General features: G+C 41.7%; 1 pseudogene; it reads right to left on the bottom strand.

Annotated features, from left to right (window-relative positions):
• Positions 1-5397: 5397 nt before the first annotated feature.
• On the bottom strand, positions 5398-17485 carry LOC122559950 (troponin C, skeletal muscle-like; annotated as a pseudogene).
• Between the last annotated feature and the right edge of the window lie 3086 nt (positions 17486-20571).

Genomic DNA, 20571 nt, shown 5'->3' with positions numbered 1-20571 from the left:
ATGCATTGGTATAACTATACCATTGCTCAGCAAATAACATTGATTTTATTTTCTCATTTATGCTTTGAAGTGTATTTCTATTGTACTTTACCCAGTGCGACAACCAGATTATATTTGTTGATTGCAGAGTTGCATTTTTTTTTCATACAAGCCATTTCTGTTCACCATGCTATTTGCAGAGGTCCTTACCTCGTTCCCGTGCTGCCCATAGCCTCCTTTGAGAAGCATGGCATTCCAAACGGAACTCTGTCAACAAACACATCCACGTTTAGATTAGATTAGATTCCCTACAGTGTGGAACAGGCCATTCACCCCAACCAGTCCACACTGACCTTCCGAAGAGTAACCCACCCAGACCCATTTCCCTCTGACTAATGCACCTAACACTGTGGGCAATTTAGCATGGCCAATTCACCTGACCTGCACATCTTTGGACTGTGGGAGGAAACCGGAGCACGCGGAGGAAACCCACACATACACAGGGAGAATGTGCAAACTCCACACAGACAGTTGCCTGAGGCTGGAATCAAAATGGGACCCTGGTGCTGTGAGGCAGCAGTGCTAACCACTGAGCCACCATGTTGACACCATCTACTACCCTGTGAGAAAAAGAATGGAAATGACATCAACACAGCAAATGACATCACCACAGGAACTGAAATCACCTCAGGAAATGACATCACCAACCCAAGGAAACCTAAACACATAAATGGAAAACTGGTGACTAACATCAGTGATTCACCGGAGGCTCACTTGTGATGTTACTTAGTATGGTGACAAAACGTCTGATAAATAACCTTCCAGCTCAGCCAGCAAACTTACATTGAGATAAAGTAATGGTGGAAACATGGCTTCCAAAACAATATTGGCACAGCAGAAGGGCAGAGGAAGGTTTTAAAAAGAGAGGTCATGACTGCAGGAGTTAAACAATTGAAACTTAAGTGCAAATGTAGATCATTCGAACAAATTCTTAAGTCCAAAGTTCAACGGAAGCGTGACAAAGCCATATTTCAATGAAGATATATTTCTCCCCAAGTTGTTTGTAGAATCTAACCAAGTGTCATTTAATGGCTTGATAGAGTTATAAAGTGACAGAATTTCATCCTCATCAGTGGAGTTCCAACAGATGCATTTATTAAGAAAGGATCATTAATACTGGAAACTATGCAGTGTGGAAATAGTAAAGCTTTATATAAAATGAAAATTTAGTTTAAAATCCACTGACAGCATAAAACATAGAATCCCTACAGTATGGAAACAGGCCCTTCAGCCCAACAAATCCACACCGACCTTCCAAAGAGTAAATCTCCAAGAACCATTCCCCTACTCTTTTACTCTACAATTATCCCTAAGTAATGCACTTCACCTGCACATCCCTGAACACTATGGGCAAATTCGCATGGCCATCTCACCTAACCTGCACATTTTTGGATTGTGGGAGGAAACTAGAGCACTCAGCGGAAACTCACGCAGGCATGTGCAGAAGATGTAAACTCCGCACAGACAGTCACCCGAGGCTGGAATCGAACCTGGGTTCCTGGCACTGTGATGCAGTATGCTAATCATTGAGCCAATGTGCCATCATATCTAAATAGCCGGGATCGTAAACTACAGTTGCAAGACAGAGGCACTATTGTTCAATTTCTCGGGCTGAAATGAGAGAGGGGTTGTTCTTAATTTGTCAGCTGTGTCACAGTAACTTTATATTAGAGTTGATTTTAAAGACTTTATAACAATTGATGGAAATTAATGTTTCCTCATGTGCCATACTAAAGGTAGTACAGAATTTGGAAGAGTCACAGAGATGTTTGGCACGGAAACAAACCCTTCGGGCTAACTCAGATATGCCTACAGATATCCAAAACTAATTTAGTCCCATTTATCAGCACTTGGCCCACATCCCTCTAAACCCTTCCTATTCATATTCCGAGATGTCTTTTAAATGTTGTAATTGTACCAGACTCCACCACTTCCGGATTCCTTTGAGAACAGCAGCTATTTCGGCTATTGGTAAATAATGCAGTGCAGATGGCAAAAGTCTAGGAAGGCATAAAACTGTCAGAGCATTGTAAGATCTGAAAGACAGATGATAGATTGGATTATCTACAGTGTGGAAACAGGCATTTTGGTCCAACAAGTCCACACCACTCCTCCAAAGAGAAACCCATTCTCCTACATTTACCCTGAATAACACTGTGGGCAATTTAGCATGGCCAACTCACCTTACCTGCACATCTTTGGATTGTGGGAGGAAACCCACACAGACACAGCGCAAATATGCAAATTCCACACAAACAGGCAGGAATCGAACCCAGGACCCTGGTACTGTGAGGCAGCAGTGCTAACCACTGAGCCACCATGCCTCCTGGTAGATGTGCCTGATAAACATCATGAGATTATGAGAGGATTGAGGAATGTCGATACAGTTGTCCATCATTGTTTGTGTGTTTATTGGACGCAGTGAATAGTTTAGGAGGGATATGGCTAACTATGACATCAATGTTGCATTGAGTTATTGAGGAATGTGAAGGGTATAAAATTGTTGTATTTTGCTGGGGAACTCAATGTCAGTGACCCCTGACCTGAGCTGGTGTTTAAGAGAACAACTGCACCCATGTAAAGGTCAGATTCAGGATGGTCTCTGGCCACTCCCACTTATGTGGTAATAGAGCTCTGAATAAAAATCGCTTGTGCTAAGGAATGCAAGACGTAAGACCACTTTCTCACATTTCTCCCTCCAACTCATGCAAAGCTCTTCAAGGGCCAGATGTCAACTCTTCTAAATCAACTGGACCAGCCACATTATTACACACATTTGGGGCAGCTGCTACTTGAAAACTGGCCTTCTGGGTCAGAGAGACATCCACCATCACTGCTCCAAAAGGGCCCAGCTCTTGATATTGTGAATCAACCTGTTTATAAATGTTGTGATACTACTGTGAGCCAGTGGAATTGCATCTGGATCTCCTTGCTCAGAGAGAGGGGCACTAACACCGTGACAGACCATTTCTTTGTTTTCATGAACCTGCATCAAATTATCCATGTATTCCAGCTCATCTTTTCTTCAGTAAAACAACAGCATCATCCACGCTATTACTTAAAATAAGAATTTACAGGAGTTATTACTAGTCTCATTGTTAAAAATCCCTGGACAGAATTTTTGATAATATTACTGAATTTTACTTCAAATTGTTTTCATTGTTGCTTTGCCAATGTTTAATTGAACAGAAGAGTAGATTTAAGGGGCTATCTGGTCTATTCTTCACCCAGGTTTAATGTCTTTTCCACTCATTAATCAACAGCACCTTGTGGAGAAAAGTTTACATTTCTGCCAATTTGCAATTTAATTTGACTTTAGAAACGATATATTTATAGTGATATATGTATCGTTATCATTCCTGTTTCATGATTCATAGGTGTGTTTCATGCTTTAAAGTGTGTGAGACATTGGCCATCTTGTCTTTGTCTGTAACATTAAGGATGGCACGTTGGCTCAGTGCACTGCTGCCTGACTACGCCAAGGGAGCTGGGTTCAATTCCACCCCCAGCTGACTGTATGGATTTTGCACATTTTCCCATTGTCTGTGTGTGTTTCCTTTGGACGCTTTGGGTGCTCTTGTTGCCACTTACAGTTCAAAGACACGCAGATATGTGGCCTGGCAATGCTAAATTGTCCGTAGTGTCCAGGAATGTGCAGGTTAGGCGGATTAGCTGTGAGAAATGCAGAGTTACAGGGTCGAGGGAGTGGAATGATCTTCGGAGGATTGTTGTGGACTCAATGGGATGAATAGCCTGCTTGCACACCACAGGGATTCTCTGATTAAACATAATTGCACAATTATTCATAACGATCATTTGAGTGAGCTTTCACAAATAGCAGCTTGTGCAATAGATCAAGGTACGACTCAGTTAGAAGCACTCTTGTCCAGTGAATACAAAGTTGTGGTTTCCAGTCTGACATTAGGACCTGCTGACTAAAGGCCAGTGTAATATGGAGGGAATGTTTTACTCCCATGCACTTTGTCTTTTGGTAATAGCTGCCATCTGTGGATTCTGGGATATTATTAAATATCAGAGAAGGAGAGGCCAATATTTGTTCCTCACAACATCACAAGAACAGATTATCTAGTTATACAGCATTTGCTGCATACAGGTTGGTGATTACGTTTCCTGAAAAATACTTTGCTGGATGTTACACCTGTTGAGATATCTTGTGGTCATGAAATTTTACCACATCCAACGCATCATCTTTAAACCTTCCGCCAACTCCAATTAAACCCCACCACCAAGAACATCTTCCACTCCCCAACCCTCTCTGCCTGCCACAAGGATTGTTCACTTCGACAGTCTTTGGGTTTGCGTCACTCTGCCAACCTACAATCCCAAACCTCCAGGTACCTTTTCCTGCAACCAGAAAAGATGCAAAACCTACCAATACACCATGCCCCTCTCCTCCATCCAGGGCCCCAAACAGGCCTTCTAGGTGAGACAGAGGCTCACCTGAATCACCTGCAACATAGTTAACTGCATCAGGTGCTCCCAATGTGGTCTTCTTTACATCAGGGAGACCAAACGTAAACTTAGGGAGCAGTTCGCCAAGCATCACAACCAGGTCTGCCAGAGCTGACTGGACCTCGCAATCACTGTCCATTTTAATTCCCCTTCCCACTCCCTTTCCAACATGACCATCCTTGACCTCCTCCATTGCCTTAATGAAGCACACTGCAAATTGAAGGAACAACGCCTCATCTTCCGTCTGGGCAGCCTACAGCCCAGAGGACTCAAAATTGTCATCTGCAGAAAATACAGCATAAAAATACAGAGAACAAAAACCCAGAGAATCCACATCATTCACCAACTGAAATGCAACAGCAATTTGCTGGAAATGAAGACATTAACTTTATTCAGAAAGAGTTTTGAATAAATTGTGCAGTGTTCTATTTTGGTAGCAAAATCAGTAAGAGTTTTGTATATGGGAGGTTGATTCCACCTACTCAGACAGAACTGTAGCAATTATGATTCTGTATGATTCATGTGTTGCTCCAGTCCTGTCTAACAGATTTGGGTTCTTTGCAATCATCTTGTTTATTTCAGATGTCTGATCAGTTGGCTATAGAAGAGGGTGACAATGACATACAATTCATTAAATCATTAAATCATTTATGCTTGGTGATCTAGGAAGCAGGACTGAGCATTAGGATAATAGGACCAACAGATTCTGTATGAGAGCTGTGCGAGATAATTCTTTAGTAATGAAGTGCTAAGGAATCTTGGTGGTTTTCTCCATCATCTCCATCCATTCTGTAAAGTGAAGAAGATATTTGATTGAAAACATACATGTTTTAAATACTCAATAGTAAACTTATATAATATCACTAATGAATTTAATTTATTATATTATTTGTACATATCAATAAAGTCAAATTTGCCATCAATATTCTTGTCCAGTCCCTCATGTGTTCATCAACTTCCTCATCTGTGTTATGCTCCCTACAGGCATTGAAGAGATATTTCAGCTCGTCACAATAAGTGAACCCATCAGCAATCCCGAATCAGCAAGAAAAGTCAACAATCAGTTTTATCTGCCTCACCAAAATAGAAGTTTCGACATGAGAAGCGATCAGATCTATATAATTTCACTGTCATCCAGCCATTCTTCTTACATGATATAATCCAATCTGAGTAGTCCATTTTAATCAATGGTCTACAACAGATCTATGATGTATGAACATCTCAGGAAAGAGCTTCAGACACTCTCGGTTCAAAGTCACCTGTCCCATCCAAGATGCTATACTTGCCACACAATGTCTGAAGTTACTTATGACCTGGATTGAATATTACGTCCTCTACTCTGAAAGCAACTAAAAATAAGATGTCATTGTAAGCCCCTGTTCCTTTCAATTTTATCCAGTTTCCCTTTAATTGCTGTTGTAATCTTTAATTGTACTCTTTGTTGTTCCTAAATTTTGGTCATGAAAGCTTTTCTGAATATCTTCTATTTATGTTATGTTCTCGAGTTATGGTCTTATGGTCTCTAGTTATGTTCTCCATCACGTTTTACATGGATATGGGCATTGCTGACAGGGACAGTATTGTTGCTGATGCCTAATTGCTCTTGAACAGAGTTGCTTGTTCAGCTATTAGGTTTGATTTGATTTGATTTATTGTTTTCACATGCATCTATGTCTTGCAAACAGTACAGGCAGATTCTAGGAAACAAGGACCTTACAGATTGTCGGGTGATTGGCCAGACCGAAGTATTCAAGATTACAACTGCAAGGAGGTGCACAAAAGCAAGGTCAACATTATGATTTGGAATTAGTGAGGTCCATTCAATAGTCTAATAAAAGCAAGGAAGAACCTGTTCTTGAACCTGTTGGTGCATGTCTCAAGCTCTGTATCTTCTGTCTGATGGAAGAGATAGTAGGAGAGTATTACCAGGGTGGGAGGAGCCTTTGATGATGCAGCTTTTCTTTCGCAACAAGATGTGTAAATTAAGTCCATTGATGGGAGGTTGGCTTCCAGGATGATCTGACCTATGCAGGCAACCTTCTGTGGTTTCTTACACTCCTGGATAGAGCAGTTGTGCATCGAACTGTCATGCACTCTCATACAATGTTTTCTATGGTGCATCTGTAAAAATTAGTGAGGGTCTTAATCAACATGCGAAAGTTCCTTAGCCTCCTGTGGAAGAAGGTATTGTAGTGCCTTCTTGACCATCACATCCATTGGGAGCTCCAGGATAGTACCATCATTCCAAGGAACTTCACGCTTGCAACCCTCTCCACCTCAGCTCCATTGATGTAGATAGGGGCGTGTCCTCCTCCTACTTCCTTCCTGAAATCAATGATCAGTTCTTTTCTTTTGCTGACACTGAGAGAGAGATTGTTATTATTGCATCACAACAGCAAGCAATCTATCTCCTTCCTGTATCCTGACTCATCATTATTTGATATCCAGCCCTCAGCGAACGTAGATGGCACTCGTATGGAATTTGGCTGCACAGTCATGGGTGTACAGGGAGTACAGGAGGGGGCTGACAACACAACCTTGAGGGGTGCCAGTGCTGAGGATTATTGTGGAGAAGGTGCTGTTGTCTATCTTCACTGATTGTGGTCTGTGGGTCAGGAAGCTGAGGATCCAGCTACAGAGGGCAGAGCTGAGACCTAGGTCTCGGAGTTTTGAGATTAGTCTTGTAGGGATTATGATGTTGAAGGCGGAGCTGGAGTCGATCAGTGGGAGCCTGATATAGGTGCCTTTATTATCCAGATGTTCCAGGGATAAGTGTAGGGCTCGGGAAATGGTGTCCGATGTGACCTTATTTCATTGGTAGGTAGGGTGTAGAGTCAGGCTGGCACTCTAGAGTTGATGTGGGCCAAGACTAAACTTCATGATTATGGAGGTCAGAGCCACTGGGCAGTAATCATTAAGGCACATTGCATGTGATTTATTTGGTACTGGGATGATGGTGGTCTTCTTGAAGCAGGTGGGGACTTCAGATTGTGGCAAGGAGAAGTTGAAGATGTCAGCAAATACTTCTACCAGTGGGGAACACTGATCTGCACAGGTTATCATTGCACAGCAGGGTCTCTGTCTCAGGCAATGCCTTTACTTGGTCAAAAAGACTGAACTGAAATATGTAGCAGTGACAGAGGGAGCAAGTGCGTCTGGAGCTGTTGGGTCAGCATAAAAAGCATTCAGTGCATCAAGGAGGGATGTGTTTTGACCATGCAGTTAAGATTGAGACACACTTCTGTTGGTCTGGGATCACATTGAGGCCAACGTGGTAAGGAAGGCACATTTTTTCTTTAAAGGTCACTAGTGAACAAGATAGGAGTCACCACAATCAATGACGGTTGTCACAGTCTCCACTGACATTAGTTTCATGTTCCAGATATATAAATTGGGTTTTCAAATTCATCAGCTCTCAAGATGAGATTTGAACTTTTGTCACTGAAGGATTATGGTGTGGGCCACTGGCTGGCTGATCCAGTGACATTTCCAAACTATCCCATCACCTCTCTCAAGTCAAAACATGTTGTCTATCTACTCTACCAAAACACTTATTAACTTTACATGCATCTATGGATCTTTCCTTGGTCTTCTTTGTTGAAGAGAAAATAGACTCAACCGTTAATCATCTCCTGATGTGCATACCCAAGAATTTCTGGTATCATTGTTGTAGCTCCTATAAGCACCATCTCTGGAGCCCCTATATCCTTTGTATAAAATGATGAAAGATATTGCATGTGACATACAATGTGCATGAACCAAGATTCAATGCATGTTTGGCAATTACTGGTTCTGCTAGCCAGTTCTAACACCTAATGTTTCTACATTGCTACCTCACTTCTGTTCTGAAGAAGTTATATTCAACTCGAAACTCAAATTCTGAGCTAGCCGGTTCCCCTTCTTACATTTAGTTTCAAGTGGTTGTGCTCTTCTGTTTGTTCTGCTGCTCTTTGAGCAAAGTCTTTCATTTTATAATGTATACATCAGTGAAACTATCGAATTTCTGCATGGCCACAGTGCCACCAAATTAGCCGAACATCAAACTCACTTATCAAATACATGAAATAATTGCACCAACTGTTGTTTGAAGAATCCTTTCACCTCCTCTTTCATCCTTCTCACCATTATCACCAAGAGCTCTTCAAAGTCAATGGTGCCACTTCCTAAGTTAAGGCAACACTGAAATATAAGATCTATCAACTGTTAACTATGAACTTTTGAGAACAAAATAATGTTTTAATGAATTGAAATTGCTAAATGTTATTAAGAAAATGCTTTCTTACTCTCTTTATCCACTTCCTCAATGATGGCATCCATCTCTTTTCTGGTGGGGTTCTGATCCAGGATTGTCATCATTTCAACCAACTGCTGATGTCACCACCACCATCAGCATCAAACATATCAAACACTGCCTGAAACTCTGTGAAAAGAAATTGAGGTAATTATTATCATGTAATTATTTGATTCATTCTATTTCGGAGAAATATCGGCATTAGCTCAGTCAATATGTGCACATCATCTCACAGACAATCACATGTAGATTAAGTAAGGACTGTGCTGGTTTGGTGTTACACAGTTCATAGTATTTAAGCACAGATACAGCCATTCAAACCAATAGGCTCAATCTCAGTATTTAAACTCCATATGAGTGTTCGTGAGAACTGTTGCAATCTGAGATTTGACTATCCTATGGTAAACCCAAGACATCAATCATAAGTGAAATGGGTAAAATATTGTGTACTAATTAGTGAAGGGTTTAATTAATTTTGATTTAGACTCTATTATCATCGGTGCTCAAGTACAGAATCACTGGAGTACAGTAAAAAGTGTATAAAGTTACCACACATGGCTCCATCTGAGGTAGAAAGGCACCTAGGAATGAAAAATTTAGCTGCAAAGTTGGAACAGAAACACATTTAAAAAGTTAAGTATTCCCTTCATAGGGTAAGTAGAAGAGTAAGGAAATAAGATAATAGTTAGCATTAAATTACTTCTTACTTTAGACGAGTAAGGACTACTTTATCTGCAGCTCTTATCCTGGCTAATCCAGAATTGCTCGATGAAGAAATAACATGACAGAGTAAAACTACACACATCACAAAGTGGAGCCTCCCTTACATTGGGAAGAACAAACACACAGACTGGAGGACCATTTTGCAGCTCACAACTGTGTCCTGTCGCTTTCAGTGACATGTCATTTTGTATCTCCACCCTGCCATCAGTCTGACATTGACTTAGCCTGCTGCACTGTTCCAAAGAAGCTCGACATAACAAACAGTGCCTTGTCTTCTAAATGAGGTCAGTGAGATGCTTGTAAGCTACATTGAAGTGTTCTGCAAAATGGTCATCCAGTCTGTGTTTGGTCTTCCCAATGTACAGGAGACTCCATTTTGAACAGAGAATAAAGTGGAACAGATTGAAAGAAGTGCACATAAATCAATCCTTCACCTCGCAGGGGTATTCAGAGCCGTGAACAGTGAGGAGGAAGGAGAGTAAAGGCTAGATGTTACAGCTGCTGCTTTTGTTTGGAAAGGAATTCTGGGAATAGAATGAGCTGTTGTCGGTGACAAAAGTTGGACTATCATGAAGAAAATCCCTTCAGAATGCTAAAATGCCATCCAGATCTCACATTCTCACAAATACTCCCCCGTGCTAGCTAGGTTACAGACATCCTCCCCCCATGACTTCAACAATACATCAGTGTGAACTTTGCTTGCAATGGGTTTCAATAATTTGCTTTTTAAACATGCAGAAATTTCTTCATCAGTTCATTACTGTTTTAAACAACCCTTTTCGCAATTCACTCTCCAATTAAAAAAACTAAAATAAAAGATATTGTCTTTAAAACTTGTGCAACAGAGGTTAGTAGTGGAAGCCCTGAGGACAAAAAAGGAGCAACTGAGGTTATTCAGGTAAGAGCAGACTCCTCTGATATCAGGCAGAGGGGAAGATAAGCTTCAGAGAAAAATCCTCCTGGTCAAGAGGAGGCCATAGGAGCACAGAGACAAACTGCAAGGGGAAATGCGGGCATATGATGGAAATAATACCATCATTCAGTCAGTAACTTTGAAATTACCATTCCAGTGTTGTTGGAAATTGTCGCAATGCCAGAAGATAATTGTGGACATCTGTGCTCTGACCCAGAAGGATTTAATGCCTTTCAGATTACATATCAATCCCCCTTACTCCAGCCTTCAAGGTCATTATTAGCCTGAAGTTTTATGCAACCAGATCATTCCAGACATCCAATGTGGACCTGAGTAGAATCTCATCATTCCATCAGAAAGGATACAGTAACCCTATTACAGAGGGTGAACTAGGTGGGGAAGGATGGGTTGGTTAGTACAGAGGATATTGGGATCTGCAGCCACTGATGGATTCCTGTTGATCCAGGGAGAGATTGATTGTTCATTTTTTCTTACCATCCAGGCATGAAGAAGCCAGTCTGCAAGATTCCTAAATGGAGAAGACACTCATGCATTTTGGAAATCTCATGATTCCATTATCTGATGAGATTTCTTCACTTCTCCAGGTCAACTTCCAGATTCTGTGATGGGCTGCTTCTGGATAAGGGTTTTTCTTCAAGGAGGTTGTTCTTGATACCTGTCAAGCATCGAGGTTCATATGTATAAAGGTGCTATCAACTGGGATTGCCTACAATTAATATCAAATTGGCAGTGATCAAACCATTTGCATTTTGAAGATTTTTTAAAAATACATTCACAGAATGTGGCCATCACTGGCTGGGTCAGTATTTATTGCCCATCCTAGTTTCTCTTCAGAAGGTGCTGAATGTCTTAAGTTACTGCAGTCCATTTGGTGCAGGAAGGCACCTTGGTCTCCCTGTATGTAGGGAGTTCCAGGATTTTGACACAATGGCACTGGGGAAATGGAGATATATTTCCAAGTCAGAATGGTGAGTGGCTTGGAGGGAGAGTTGGAGGTGATTGTGTTCCAATGTATTTGCAGGCCTTGTCCTTCTAGGTGGTGGTGGTCATGGGTTTAGAACATTCTGTTTGAGGAGACATGGCGAATTTCAGCAGTGTGCCTTGCAGAGAGTAGATATTACTGCTATTTATTTGTTGATTGAGGGAATGAATATTTGTGGACATGGTGCCAATCAACAGGCTGCTTTGTGCTAGATTATGTGATGCTTCTTGAGTGTTGTTGAAGCTGTACTCATCCAGGCCAATGGGATGTATTCCATCATGCCCAACAAATGAAATGGTGTATAATGAAAGTTCTGGAACTCTTAACCTGTTGCCAAAATACAATACTTTACTTTGCAGCAATAGCAGAACCACGACCGTAAAATTTAATATCCCAGAATGCATGAGGAAAACGCTGATCAAATGCCATCATGAGATGATTACCATGGGAAGAATGTAGCTTACGTCAAGACTGGTGGTGGCTAGCACTTGGATGTGAGGTGGTTAAATAGTGTCAACAATATATACCCTGCAGCCAATACATCCCGGGAAGGCTATCAACATTAAAAGGGGCTAACACCTTCAACATATTGTCTAGCTAACACCAATTGTTACAGTTAACCTGAGAATGCAACTTCTTAAAAAAAGTATTGTGATTTATACATGAAAGAAGTGAAACTATCATGGTATTCGAACAGATGAAAGGCTCAACAAACAATCAAGGTATTTTTCAATGTATAATTTCAGTTACATCACACAGTAAACTTTTGCTATAAATTTTGCGCCTTAAAATTGTGTCCTCCACAACCACCTGATGAAGGAGCGGCGCTCTGGAAGCTAGTGCTTCCAATTAAACCTGTTGGACGATAACCTAGTATTGTGTGATTTTTAACATTAAAATACTCCATCAACTCAGATCAAGGGGACCTGAGAAACCATTAAGAGAGCTTTACAGGGACTGTGCCTCCCATGCTGAGGTGGAAACGTACTGTTTAGTTCTAAAGGATTACACTAACTGATGAGTAGAGCATTCAAGACATGTGATTGCACTGCAACAACAATCGCAAGGATGTAAGCTAATGTATTGATTCTTTGGTGGACATTCCCCACTCAGATGGATTCTGATCAGGAAGCCCATTTCACCAGAAAGTAAAGTAGATTGGTAAATTAATGAGAATAAAACAGAAGTTCCACGTACCCAACCATCCCCAATGTTCTGGGATGTTGGAAAGAATGAACTAAAACCTAATGAGTTCCCTGGCAAGGGCTATCTCGCGAACAGGAAGATCCATTCACTAGATGAACAGGGTCTTGTGGGTGGATATTCTGCCTACAAACCTCATGAGGTTGCAAACCACTGCCAATTGGTTTAATCCCTTAGGAACACAGAATGGGAATGACACTCCCAGAGAACATACTGATTGGAGAGACATAACTAAGCCTTTTTTAGTTTGATAATATTTAATGGAACTGTATCTAAGTGTTATGGATCAGAGCAGTTCCCCCATACTATATTATGTGACAGCCTCCACCCAATTTTCTTTTTGTTGAAACACAACAGATGTGTGTTCCAGATTTGATTTGATTGGTCTACTGGAAAGCTGTAATTAAAACACGCTTAATCTTACAACACAATTAAAATACAACAAAAAGAAGAATTGGCATAACTTTACTCTATAAGATTACTTAACAATATAATGTCGTATTTAATCACTAATCATAGGTTATTCCAATATAAGCTGCATCCCATAAACATGCCCTTGGCAAAGGCAATGCAGCTACATGGTTATTATTCTCACGTATTGTCTCTGTCCAGTTTATGAGAAAGAAACACTGAAAGAACAATCTGCCTCTGGTAATTTTTAAGAGGAAGCCTCTCTGTCTAAGACTTCACTGTAGCAGCAGAGAACTCAAGCTTTTAAGACTGGCAACCAGTAAAAATCCACCCCCTATCTGAAAGCAAAACCAAAATCCTCTGGATCTCTGTATGAGACAGAATCCACCCACTCATGATTCTCTTGTCTGACTTCAAAAAGAAGCACCCAGGGATAGCTCAAACTTGTTTCCAAACTGTCTGTCTGATGGAGACATTTCAGCACCACTGTGGCAGCATCCTCTGCAAGAGAAACAGGGCAGAATACATCTGTTAACAGCACAGTGTTGTCACAGCAAGCAACTCAGGAAGTTGTGTCAGCAGATCAGAGATCAAAAGAAATGTAAAGGCAATGAACAGGATCTTGAACCACTATGACCTGTTCACCATTAATGTGCAACATGTGGTTAACAATACAAGGTACTGCTGAGAAGTGATATCTGACATGCACAAGCAGGAAGTGTAGAAGCACTGGACCTAATTGCAGAGAAACCTCGATTATCTGAATCTTGATTTTCCGAATATCGGATTCTCCAAAACAGATTTCAAGATCCCACAAAAATGTTACATCAAAGAGGTAAGTGTATTGTATTTACCTGTACTGAAGAAGATGTGAAAACACTGGCAAAATCAAAGAAACACTAGCACCTCAAGCTTCAGTGACTAGAGATTTTTTTGGTAAGCGTTGTTCCACAGCCCGTTGCAAAAGTTAGTGTTTTACACTATTTCTGGCATTTTACCAGGCAGTTCATTTTTAAAAAAAGCAGAGAATGTGAACGTATACGTGAGGTGGGGCTTCTGTCTTTCTATTGTGAGACTGAGTTCCCAGACACTGATACTGTAAATGATCTTGTGATTGTAGAAGCTGTTCAGGACCTTGTTTAATGCTGGGATTTCATGGTAAGAGTTTATTTTTTTTCTCATTTTAACCTGTAATTTGCAGACTGAAAAGATTTGTTTGTTTATATCACAGACTCATTAAAATTATAGATTCAAACAAATTCTCTGGTAAAGCACAGAATTAGATCAACATGGCTTCCCCTGTTTAAGCTAAAATTAATTATCTGGGTAATCAATTATCTGAACGAAATACTGCACACCCATCTCATTTGGATCATTAGGGTGCCTCTGTAAAAAGATAGTGAACCCCAATATGTGCAGTGAGAATTTTCATGTTGTTCTTAATTTTAAAAACAATCAAAGAATTGGGATATTTGTGCTGGCCATCTGTACAGTAGCATCAACATCACCATATGAGTATGAAAGGGATGGACACCACACATATGCACCATGGCAGGATGGATACAGGAATATTGATGCACAGTGACTTCAGGAAAGAGCCATTACAATGTATATTGTGTTAGTATTCCATCTGGGAGTTATTGTTCTTCAATAAATATCTTCAATTCAAAAAGGGACTATATGACAGCCTATGTTCATTGTTCAGAAACAATAGTGGGCTATTCTCTGGACCAGCCTGATTCAGAGCATGGTTGGAGCATCCATTTCTGGGAAGCTACCTGTGATGATGACGCTCCTTTTGCAAGGGTATGGTGTCCTTGGCTTTTTTTTCAGGAGGTCGTAAAGACACAGGTTCTGAAATGTCTCGGTTGACTTAATTGAGGAAGCTTTCAAGTATTTTTAAATAAAAACTTGGACAATGAAAGGGAAGCGGTAAGTTCTCCCAGCTCAGCTTATTTCTGGTTGGGTTTGGTTTTATATTAACAGTCTTTTCAGAGCAAGCAGTCAGTTTTATTGAGGTCAAAGAAACAGAAGGTGTTCCATGCTGAATCTCTCGAGCATCTCTCTCTCGTGTAAGATCCAGTGGTTGATTTTACCTTTTTTGCCAAGAGTTTTTTATGAAGACTGTTGCAGGAATTTGAAACAGAATCATTAAGTTGGGAAAATCTATTGAATTTTCAGATTGGTTAAATTATTCTTGTTATTTGTGTTTCATTTGGTAATCTAGCAAATAAATTCTGTTCTGTTTAAAACTAAGTATTTGGGCCAGCTGCATCACTCCTAGAATATCTACATCACACCTGGTAAAAACAACCAGCCAAGCTAGGGTCCAGGCTACATTTTTCAAATGTGTTGAAAGTGTCCGGGCTAGTCCATAACATCCCATAATGGGAGTCTATCAACGAAAAGAATGTAAATTAAAACCACAAAAGTGACAGTATAAAAAGTTTTGTCAAAGAGTGACAAATCTGAAATGAGGGGAGAAATGATGTTATGTGTGCAATCATACATGAGTGAATTTGTGTCCAAAATCTTGTTGTCCATGCAGAATAGCTAATGTTACAAGTATGATCAGGAGCAAAAGAAAAATTGCCAAGTATTAGGCCACCTACAGGAAGGGTATATCATGTGACAATGTTGTGAGGTGAGCGGTTGTAGTTCCTATTTATCCCCTCCACAATAACATGACTAAAACAACCAACTCAGTTAATAGTACTACATCAATAACAACTACAACTGAGCCATTGAAGTATTCTGACCATGCCAATATGTTTACAAGTGGGTGGTGTTACAGAGAAGATAGGAGCAAGAGGAGGCCATTCAGCAGCCTGCTCTGCAATTCATTGCCACCATGGCTGAACCTCAATAGCCTAATCCTGCTTTCTCCCCATAACCTTTGATCCCATTCGTCCCAAATGCTATATCTAGTTGCCTCTTCAAGACATTCAATGCTTTGGCATCAACTACTTCCTGTAGTAATGAATTCCACAGGCTCACCACTATTTGGGTGAAGAAATGTCTACTCATCTCCATCCAAAGTGGTCTACCTCAAAACCTCAAACTGTGGTGTCTGGTTCTGGATACAGCCACTATCAGGAACATTCTTCGTGCATCTACACTGTCTTGTCCCCCTGTTACAATATTACAAGTATCAATGAGATTCCCCTTATTCATCTGAACTCCAGTGAAAACAATCTTAACCTCATCAGTCTCTCCTCATGTCTCAGTCCTGCCATCCCCTGGAATCAGCCTGGTAAACCTTCGCTGCACTCCCTCAAGAGCATGACATTGTCCTCAGAAAAGGAGACCCAAGATGCACACAATATTCTTGGTAGGGCCTCACCAAGGCCCTGTATAACTGCAACAACACAAACCTCTCACAATGAAGGCTAATAAACCATTTGCCTTCTTTATCGCCTGCTGCAGCTGTGTGCTTACCTTCTGCGACTGGTGCACAAGGGCACCCAGGGCACGCTGTACACTCCCCTCTCCCAATTCCCAACCATTTGGGTAGTTGTCTGCCTTCTTGTTTTGCTTCCAAAGTGAATAACCTCACATTTATCCAAATTAAACTGCATCTGCCATTGACTCCTCCCTCCCTCTCCCCCCCACCCCCACCCCACAAAAGAAACTTGTCTGGATCATGCTGAAGAATCTCTGGATCCTCTGCACAGTTCACCCTCCTACCCAACTTGGTATCATCTGTAAACTTTGAGATGTTACTATTTGTTCTCTCATTTAAATCATTAGCATATGTTGTGAATATATAGGGACTCCGCATTGATATCTGTGGCACCCCACTGGCTACTGCCTGCTAATTTGAAAAGGACCCCTCAATTCCTACTCTTTGTTTCCTCTCTGTCAGTCAGTCTTCCAACCATCTTAATACTCTTCCCCCAATCCCATGCATGTTAATCTTGCTCTGTAATCTCTTTTGCAGGACTTTGTGAAACGCTTTCAGACAGCCCACATGTACCAATCAATGCTCCTCCTTGTTAACTCTACGCGTTACATCTTCATAGAATTTCAGCAGATTTGTCAAAAACCATGTCCCCTTCATAAATCCATGCTGACTCTGTCTGATCCTGCCACTGCTTTCTAATTAAAATCTTTGATAACGGATTTGAGACTTTTCCCCACTATGTTATGCTGTCTGTTCTATAATTCCCTGTTTCTCTGTACCTCGTTTTTTGAATGCTGGGGTAACAATAGCTACTCTCCAAACTGCTAGAATGACAGAAACCTGGAAGATGATTACACATGCATCCATTATTTCAAAAGCCACTTGCTTAAGTATGTTGGGATGTAGTTTATCAGGCCCTGGAGATTTATCCACCTTCAATCCAATCAACATTCCCAGCACCATTTTTCTACTAATAATGATCTCCCTCAGTTCTTCCCTCTCACTAAGTCTTGCGTTCTCCAACATCTCTGGTATCTGATTTGTCTCCTCTTTTGTTAAGACAGAATCAAAGTATGTATTACTCAACCATTTCACTGTCTCCTATTATACATTCCCCCATTTCTGGGAGAAAGTGAGGACTGCAGATGCTGGAGATCAGAGCTGAAAAGTGTGTTGCTGGAAAAGCGCAGCAGGTCAGTCAGCATCCAAGGAGCAGGGGAATCGACGTTTCGGGCATAAGCCCTTCTTCAGGAATGAGGAGGGTGTGCCAAGCAGGCTAAGATAAAAGGTAGGGAGGAGGGACTTGGGGAGGGGCGTTGGGAATGCGATAGGTGGAAGGAGGTTAAGGTGAGGGTGATAGGCCAGAGAGCGGGTGGGGGCGGAGAGGACAGGAAGAAGATTACAGGTCAAGAAGGTGGCGCTGAGTCCGAGGGTTGGGACTGAGATAAGGTGGGGGGAGGGGAAATGAGAATGATGGAGAAATCTGCATTCATCCCTTGTGGTTGGAGGGTTCCTAGGCGGAAGATGAGGCGCTCCTCCTCCAGGCATCGTGTTGCCATGGTCTGGCAATGGAGGTGGCCAAGGACCTGCATGTCCTTGGCGGAGTGGGAGGGGGAGTTAAAGTGTTCAGCCACGGGGCGGTTGGGTTGGTTGGTGCAGGTGTCCCAGAGGTGTTCTCTGAAACGTTCCCCCATTTCTGTCTGTAAGGGACCTACATTTGTCTTCACCAATCTCTTTCTCTTCACGTACCTGTAGAAACACTTAGTGTCAGTTTTTATGTTCCCTGCAAATTTACTTTCACAATGTATTTTTCCCCTTCTTAATCAATCCCTTGGTCCTTCTTTACTGAATTCTAAACTGATCTCATTCCTCCGATCTATTATTTTTCTTGGCCATTCTGTATGCTTCTTCCTTGGAACAGATACCATCTCTAATTTCCTTTGTAAGCCATGGATGTGCCCTGTTACACACTTTGCTTTTGGGCCAGACAGGAATAAACAGTTGTTGCAGTTCCCCCATGCATTCCTTGAATGTGTGCCATTGCTTATTCACTGTCATCCCTGGAGGGAACTCTCCCCAATCTATCAAGGCCAACTCACACTTCACATCTTCATAGTTTCCTTTATTATGATTCAGCACCCTCGTCTCCAAATCAACTACCTCCCTCTCCATATTGATAAAAAATTCTGTCATGTTGTGGTTGCTCATCCCCAAGGGGTCTCGCACATCTAAATTGGCAATGATTCCCTTCTCATTACACAGTACCCAGTCTAAGATGGCCTGCTCTCTAGCTGGTTTTTCCACATATTGGTGAAGAAAACCATCCCATCCTCACTTCAGGAATTCCTTCTCTATGGCTTTGTGGTTAATTTCATTTGCTCAATCTGTGTGTGGATTAAAATCACCCATAATCACTGATATTCCCTTATCAACACATCTCTAATTTTCTGTTCAATGCCATTCCCAACATCATCACTGCAGTTTGGGGGTCTCTATATGACACCCACTAATGTTTTTTGCCCCTTGGTATTTCTCAAATCTACCCATACAGACTCCACATTGGCAGAGCTAATATCCTCTTTCATTTTTGTATTAATTTCTCTCTTTAACCAGCAATACCACTCCACCACCTTCTCTTTTTTGCCTGTCCTTCCTGAATACTGAATATCCTAGAAGATTAAATTCCCATCCCTGGTCACCCTGCAGCCCTATCTCCATAATCCCAATTATTGCCCCTAGTTACATCTATCTGCATGATTAGTTCATCCACTTTATTACAAATGGTCTACACATTAAGAGACAAAGCCTTTAAGCTTGTCTTTTCAACAATGATTGTCTTGCTCCCAATATTTTTCTGAATAGTCCTGGGTGAATTCTGTTCTTGGTTTCTCAGCCTTTCACTGTTTTATTCCCTTTTCTACCTTTTGTTTTTCTCCTTGCTTCCTCCTTCTCTAAACTGGTTCCCATGCCCCTGGCATATTAGTTCAACTGCTCTTGCAAACAATCCCATAGGACATCAGTGCCAATCATGCGGAGGTGTAACCTGCCCAATATGTACTGCTCCCATATATCCTGTCATTTCGTCTGACTAGCACGTTGCACTAGTAGTAAGCCGTTTTCCTAACTTGTTTCCTTGCTTCCTATATTCTGCTGTTAAGTCCTCTTCTCTTTTTTAACTTATGTCATTTGTACCGATGTCTATCATGACCACTGGCTGTTCACCCTCCCCGACCAGAATATCCAATACCCGCTTTGAGACTTCCTTACCATAGCACCAGGGAGGCAGCATACCATCCTGGAGTTTTGTTTGTGGCCACAGAAATACATGTCTATTCACCTTAGAATTTACTCCCCCATTACGACTGCCCTGGCACACATTATACCACTCTCCTCTGCAGCAGAACCAACCGTGGTGTAAGAGTTTGGCTGCTGCTGCTTTCCTCTGAGAGGTCACTCCCCTCAACACTATCCAAAACATTATTGGTTTTACAGGGGAATGGCAACAGGAGATTCCTGAACTGTCTGCCTATTTCTCTTGCTCTGCCTGGTGACCCCCCATTCCCTTCCTGCCTGCAGAGTATGAGCCTGCAGTGTGACCACATCTCTCTATGTGCTATGACATTACTCTCTGCCTCACAGATGCTCCGCAGTGTCCCTTTTCGCTGTTTCCAGGAGCTGCAGCTGGAGCCCATCTCTGCACACATGCTGACCCAGGGGAACTGGAACAGGCCCAGGCCTGCCACATGGAGCAAGAGGTAGACAAGCAGGAAGCTGGATGAACGCAGCAAGCCAGGCAGCATCAGGAAGTGAAGAAGTCAACGTTTCGGGTGTAACCCTTCTTCTGGACTGGGTGTGGGTGTAAGGGGAAGCTGCCAAAGGAGCAAACTAAGACTTTGAGCTCTCTTGTTCAGGTTTACCTCTTTAAATCAAACCTTGGGAGATTACTTTATATTAAGTTAAATCCAGTTATCTGTGGCACTTCTTTCCTGGTCCATGGACTGCCCTCACACCGTGGGCAGCATGGTGGCACAGTGGTTAGCACTGCTGCCTCACAGTGCCAGAGACCCGGGTTCGATTCCCGCCTCAGACAACTGTCTGTGGGGAGTTTGCAC

Source organism: Chiloscyllium plagiosum, unplaced genomic scaffold (assembly GCF_037043375.1).
Source record: "Chiloscyllium plagiosum isolate Xiang-an unplaced genomic scaffold, Cpla_swu_hap1 HiC_scaffold_15, whole genome shotgun sequence".
NCBI lineage: Eukaryota > Metazoa > Chordata > Chondrichthyes > Orectolobiformes > Hemiscylliidae > Chiloscyllium > Chiloscyllium plagiosum.
The sequence above is the reverse complement of the archived record's forward strand: the minus strand, read 5'-3'. Positions and strand labels throughout refer to the sequence as shown.